This window comes from Ranitomeya variabilis, chromosome 1 (genome assembly GCF_051348905.1).
Source record: "Ranitomeya variabilis isolate aRanVar5 chromosome 1, aRanVar5.hap1, whole genome shotgun sequence".
NCBI classification, from domain to species: domain Eukaryota; kingdom Metazoa; phylum Chordata; class Amphibia; order Anura; family Dendrobatidae; genus Ranitomeya; species Ranitomeya variabilis.
This window is the reverse complement of record NC_135232.1, coordinates 1,090,900,231-1,090,906,655: the sequence shown is the minus strand read 5'-3', so window position 1 is coordinate 1,090,906,655 and position 6,425 is coordinate 1,090,900,231.

The window sequence follows — 6,425 nt, the reverse complement described above, 5'->3', positions numbered from 1 at the left end:
CTCTACGACTGAAAGCCAGAGGCTTCCAGGAGGAAATAAGTTTGTTTTCTCCCAGCGACTGCCCTTTCAGTACAGCGGCCGGACAGCATTGTAAAACTGTTAACCTGCAGATTTATCTGCTATTAAATAGCATTTGGAGACATGACAAATTCCTTTTACGAATATTGGACAACTCATTGAAACCACCCATTCCAGAGTCTGACTTAGAGTAAAATGCTACAACCATTTCACCTCTGCTGGTCCGGCACTGGGTACCTGATTCGCCCCGCTGATCATTGTCAGCGGTCCATGGGGTCTATGAAGGTGTCAGTTCAGGTCGTCAGACTCGGGCCGGTGCTTACATTCATAATTTAGCTGCACATACAGTAATGCACTTTTCTGAAACTAACCTAAGGCTATGCTCCCACATAGACCTCCCGCAATGAAGAATATGCAGCAATATCTGCAGCAGCATTTAGCACTATGGATATCATTTAGAAGAAGTATTACCCTTCGTAATGCAATCATGCACCTATGTTCGCAGAATAAACCTGCGGTTCCTGGGCATAGATTTTTTGAGCTCTCATGCACTGTGCTGGCGCTGTAATATGCAGCAGATTTTCCACAAATGAATACGTAGAAGAAAATCCGCTATGGGAACGTAGACTTACAGTGTATGCAAACAGTGATCAGGACAGAAGGGTGACGTGGGGTCCGTAAGTCAAACCCTTTTATTTATATCCATTAGATTATATGGCTACGGATTATCATTCTAAGTCAACTATTGTCATAAACTATCCCAAATAAAAGACAGAAGAGTAATTATCTGTGAACTGAAAGGTATGAAATAAACTTTCCTCAGTCACCGCCTAGTCATTGGTAAGGGAAGCCATCCATTAGGAGATGCCAAAATTACACAATCCAAGGAGTCCAATAAGAATAGAAATCATCTGTAACGTTCAGATTTCTCTGTAATAATAAAACATTGGTAATAAATCCGTTTTCGCGTGGTTTACTTCATCTCATCGCACCTTGTACGACAGTATGCAGACAGTGGCGTATCGTGTTGCCAGCGCCTGGACAGTGCCAGTATTGTGACCCCTAACCAAGGAACAATGACTTATTTAAACAAATAATGCCCCTTGAGTGCCCGATTGATAAAGTAAATATGCCCCTTAAAAAGTAATGATGCCCACTGACTGTCCCCTATAAAAGTATTCATGCCACCACTCACCAAAAATAAGGTTTACACTTACCAACGCCGAGCGACCGAGTCGTCATCTCCCCTGCACACAGTGTGCCGTCACAAGCAATGATGTGGCATCATTTTGTCACATGTGCAGGGACACTGACATGTTGATGAAACTGTATTGTGTACCCTGACCCAACCAGATATGTGTTTTTGGCTGCTGTCCCTACCATCTCCATGTCATGTAGCTTCACTAAATACTGAGAAGCTGCAGCTGCATCCCCCTCCTCCTGTCTAATATTTTCTGTTTTACACTATCTCAATCAGTGATGGGCAGCCCGTCTCATCAAGAGTCGTCTCTTTTTTATCCCAAATAATCTCCTTATTAAATACCGTATGTGTTTAACTTCAAGTGAACACTTATTTTAGGGAAAATCACCGCAGTCCGATACTTTAAAAAACAGGTCTACCTGAAGCCAGGGAATGCCAGAGCGTTTTTCAGACTGGGTGGGTAGGGTGTTGTATTGGCAGCCAGACACTGTCATCTTTACCCCCTGGTGAGAGGAGTTCAGTAGATGCAAGTGGCTCTCACTGGGTTGCTGGATCCCATCATTCTCAGAGGCAGTTGACTGGTCAAAAAATACCCATTACTAATTTTAATGGTTTTGGGGACAAATGAGGTTATAACTACTGGAAGGAAACAGGATGTAACAGTCTTTTTGATTCTGTAACAGGAGTGTAACTGCAACACCCCAGGAAGCCGGTTGTTATAGTGGTATTGTCTTCCTCACGGGGAGGGTGATGCCATGCCTGGAAGCGAGGAAGATCCTTTTAACAGGTGACACATACACACGCTGTTCTGACTCCAGGCCAGAAGGGGGAGCTCTGATCCAGTTTCTGGGTGGCTTCTTTAGATATTCTGGCTGGAGGAGGAGTTAGGTCAGTCTTGAGGAAAGCTGGGGCCGTGTAGACACGAGGTGCTGCAGCTCCTGGAAAGAGCAGAGAGAGACAGAACAGACTGTGAGCGACTGTGAGAGTAGAAGAGGCAAAGTAGAGGAAAGATACTGTATGCCCCACAGCAGAAACCGGCGGGCAGGAGATTTCAAGTCGCCTGTCCACCATTACATCCGAAGGTACATCAGCATATAGAGCCCGGAGTCACAGCAAATAGAGACACCTATAAAAAGGCTCGAGTTGCCTGCCATACGGATATTGTCCTATAAATAGGACAGAGAGAGAGAAAGTGAGGACCTTGTGTGAAGCCTTAGGCAGCAAGGGAATACACCACAGTGCAGTAAGGAAGGCTTCCAACCCCACCTGGCTAGGGGGATTTCAAATCACTTCCAGGCTGGCTGGACCGCACCATTACCTGTGATCCATACCTGGACTATGGCTGCATACTACCAGTAAAAGGTAAAGAGACTGCAACCTTGTGTCCTCTAATTCTTTCCAGCACTACACCTCTACACCGTTTGTGATCTGTACCCACTACAGCGGGAGCCCTGGGGACTAAGCTTCACCTGTGGGAAGCCATACCATCCCTGCTGCAGTACCATCATCCCCAGAGGACCCCTTTAAGCAGCGTCGGTCATCCCTAACCGAATACCACAGGTGGTGTCACAAACAAATAATTTTCATAAACTTTATTCCCCATTTACATCCCCTTTTATTGGACGCCCAGGGCCCGGTACCGAGTACCCCATGGTCCTAGCGGACTACAGTAGGTGCAAGGATTGCAGTCGCACAAGGCCCTGAGGTCTAAGGTGCCCAAACGTTCTCCTTGGCCCATATGAGAAGACCAATATTTAGGGGTCCTCTTGGAGATTTTGCATTGGGGACCATGAGCTTCAAGTTACACCACTGGGTGTAAAGGAGGTTGAATGCCCCCTATAAGACTCTTACAAGTACTAATGTATTGTCCAAAAAGTGCACTAAACAAACTCACAACCTGAAGGAACGTTTAAGACTGGCAGAATGTGACCCAGGTATTTAATGATTCTGCTAATGGAAGTCTGGCTGGATGTAGGGGCAGAAAGCTGAACTCCGTGCGCAGAGTCATCTTTCAGCTGAATGGATCACATTACGGCGATTACGGTACTTAATTCATGTGAGGATTCGGCTCTGGGGAGCAGGATGCAGATAAGGCCTCAGGATATAATGCTTTCACTAATTGCATATTTTCAGGCCATGTATTCGTGGTGGACATTATCAGTGACAAGTGGCATCTCGTATGATGAAGACGCCGGTGTGCCATTAAAGCACAACATGGACATGTTTCCTCCCACATTATGCAGGATCCACTTTGTATTTCATCTGGTCTTCCCCAACCAGAAGCGCCATAGATCAGTATTGGTTTCTGCACTTCATGTTCAGTTTGATGCTCCTGAGCGGCTGCTACCTCTCATTCCTCATTCCCTCGGACCTGTACCATACGCTGACCCCCAGTGCTGAGCCCGCTCGCTACACATCTGCCTAAGCTTCTAACCTCCTATTCACATGCAGAGTTTTTGCTGCATTTTCCCTAGTATGTTTTTGCCATGAATAAATGCAGCCTGTTACTGAACCAGCGAAATGATGAAGGTTCCTCAGGTCTCGTGCAGATTTGAAGCAGTTTCATTTCTGTCATGTCAGTCCTTTCAGCGTTTTTCACTCATTTAAGCGAATAGTGAGAAAAAAATCATCAAAAACACAAACAAAATGGCAAAAAAACTTGTGATTTACCAGTGTTCCTCCTACCAAGAGGCACATTTTTGTCTGCTGCAGATACATAGTGTGTGCACAGACCCTATAATGAGCCTCCCGGCGGTGGGCTTGTATGAGCCACCATGGAGTCATTGCACCAGGAGGAGCCGTATTTCTCTCTTGTTCTCCTACATCAGAATCCAGAACCAGCAGGGTTGTACTCAGAGCAAAGGAGGCCTTGTAGGAAGAGAAACTCTGTAGACCCTGTGGGTGCCGGGTTGTCACCACACAGGGGACAGGAGAGCCCAAAGATCGCTGCTTCCCCTTCCATCCTTGCATTTTCCTTGGATGAAGAGTCAGGGCAGGTGCAGACTGTCCGAGTGCGATCTGACAAAACATAGGATCAGACCCAAACCAATGTTATTCTATGGGGCTGTGCACATCTGAGGAAAAAAACACTACATGCCCGAGTTTGATCCGATATTCGGATCACACGAGTTCATAAAAAACATTGGACTGCACTCAGATGACATCTGTGTGCAGTCCAATTTCTGCTCACTGACACAATGAAGAAGATGGATACTTTTTTCTCCATCTTCTCCTCAACCGAGAGAATCAGATCACACCCTGATCGGAGTTCCATTTGCATAATTGATCCGATTCTCTCGGATGTGACAATACACGGTCATCTGCACCTGCCCTTATAATGAGGGATCAACAGCACAAAATTACACCTTTCTAAAGAGGCGATTTCTTTAATTTTGTTTTTTATCCTCCTTTTCTTACAAGAGCTTTTTTGGTAGCCGTATGAGACTTGTTGTAGTTGTGGATGATACCATTCACTTTTCCATATACAGTTGAGGCTGAAAGTGTTGGCACCCTTGAAATTGACCCAGAAAATGAAGTATTTCTCCCAGAAAATTATTACAATTACACACATTTTGTTATACACAGGTTTGTTTCCTTTGTGTGTATTGGAGTAACACAAAAAAACAGAGAGAAAAAGGCAAATTGGAATAGAAGGGTGCCAACACTTTCAGCCATGATTGTATGTATTGAAAAACAGGGAAAAACATGACACTGACCAAACTCTGATGAAAAACGGAATGAAACACTGATGAGACCCGGACTGCTTTTTGGATTAAAGAAAAATCACTGCTGTGTGAACGAGGCCGTATATTAAATAAAACACAATGACAAAAATGTATTTTTAAATATATGCATTTAAGCAAGGGAATAATTTATCCCCAAGGGTGGACTTTCCCTTTCATTTTGGATCCTTTGAGATTTTGCTTAAGGCTATGTTCACACGGTGCGGTTTTTGCTGCGGATCCGCAGCAGTTTTCCATGTAGGTTACAGTACAATGTAACTCAATGGAAAAAAGGACCCGCTGTGCCGACGATCCTTTTTTCCACAGGCAAATCCGCAGCGGTTTTGCCTGCAGAAAAAAGAAGTACCATGTCAATTCTTTCTGCAGATTCCGCTGCGGGTTTCCAGCAGCACCAATAGGAAACTGCATTTGGAAACCCGCAGTGGAATCCGCAGAAGAAAAAGGATCAAAAACCGCAGCTGAAATCAGCGCTGAATTTAGCTGCGGTTTTTCAAAACAGGACCTGAAAAAAAAAGGATGAAAAAAAGGATCGTGTGAACGTAGCCTTAGGCCTTGTTTTTCTTGTACATGTGTATATGTTTTTTTCCCCGTTATACTCTGGGGGCTGTTTACATGGACTGTAAAAAAAAATCCCCAAAATACTGAGACAATTGGATCTGATTTGTGGATTGACCTTTACCATCGGTATGTGAAAAAAAAACGCACGGCACAATGGCCGCCTCCTAGTTGCACCCCAGTAATGTCTGTTTTTCGCTGTCTGGGTTGAGAAGTTTGAGAAATCTCCACAAATGTTTTTGTTTTGCATACGATAAAATCTAAATTCAGATGGAGCTTTTTGAGGAGGTCAACAACAACTTCAGCTTCAGGAAAAACTCATTTTTTGGGAAGTTTTTATTTTCCTGATTAGTGGTTTCAATTATATATATGTGAATGTATGTATATTGAGAAAGGATTATTTTATCCGAAACGATGCCACGCCACAGGTCATTTAAGTCCTTCTTTTACATCTTTTTGTGCCGTTTCCCTTTTTGTTTACTGTCTGGAAGGTCATGGAATGCTGGTCAGGGAAGCGTGCACGCTTTAAGGGATTTTTTCTGGTGCTGTTCCTCTTTTTCTACACACACACACACGCACGCACGCACGCACGCACGCACGCACACACACACACACACACACTATTAAATGTTTTTTCAGCTGTTTGACTTGATGTGTAATTAAAATTTGGAGTGGATTCCAGAAGATATTCCCCTCAAAGAGGTGTGACAAGGAGCGCAAGTGGACAAGAGCACTCAACATCAACAACAAGATATGAAAAGCAAATGAACAGCATAAGACATGAAGGGTAGAATCTGATCCGCTACACTGAGGGAAGGCGGGCTGCTTTTATTGCTTCTTTATTCTTCTCATAAGAGAAAGCGAACAGACGTGTGAATGAGAGCTAGAACGGGTTGTAGATCTTAGAG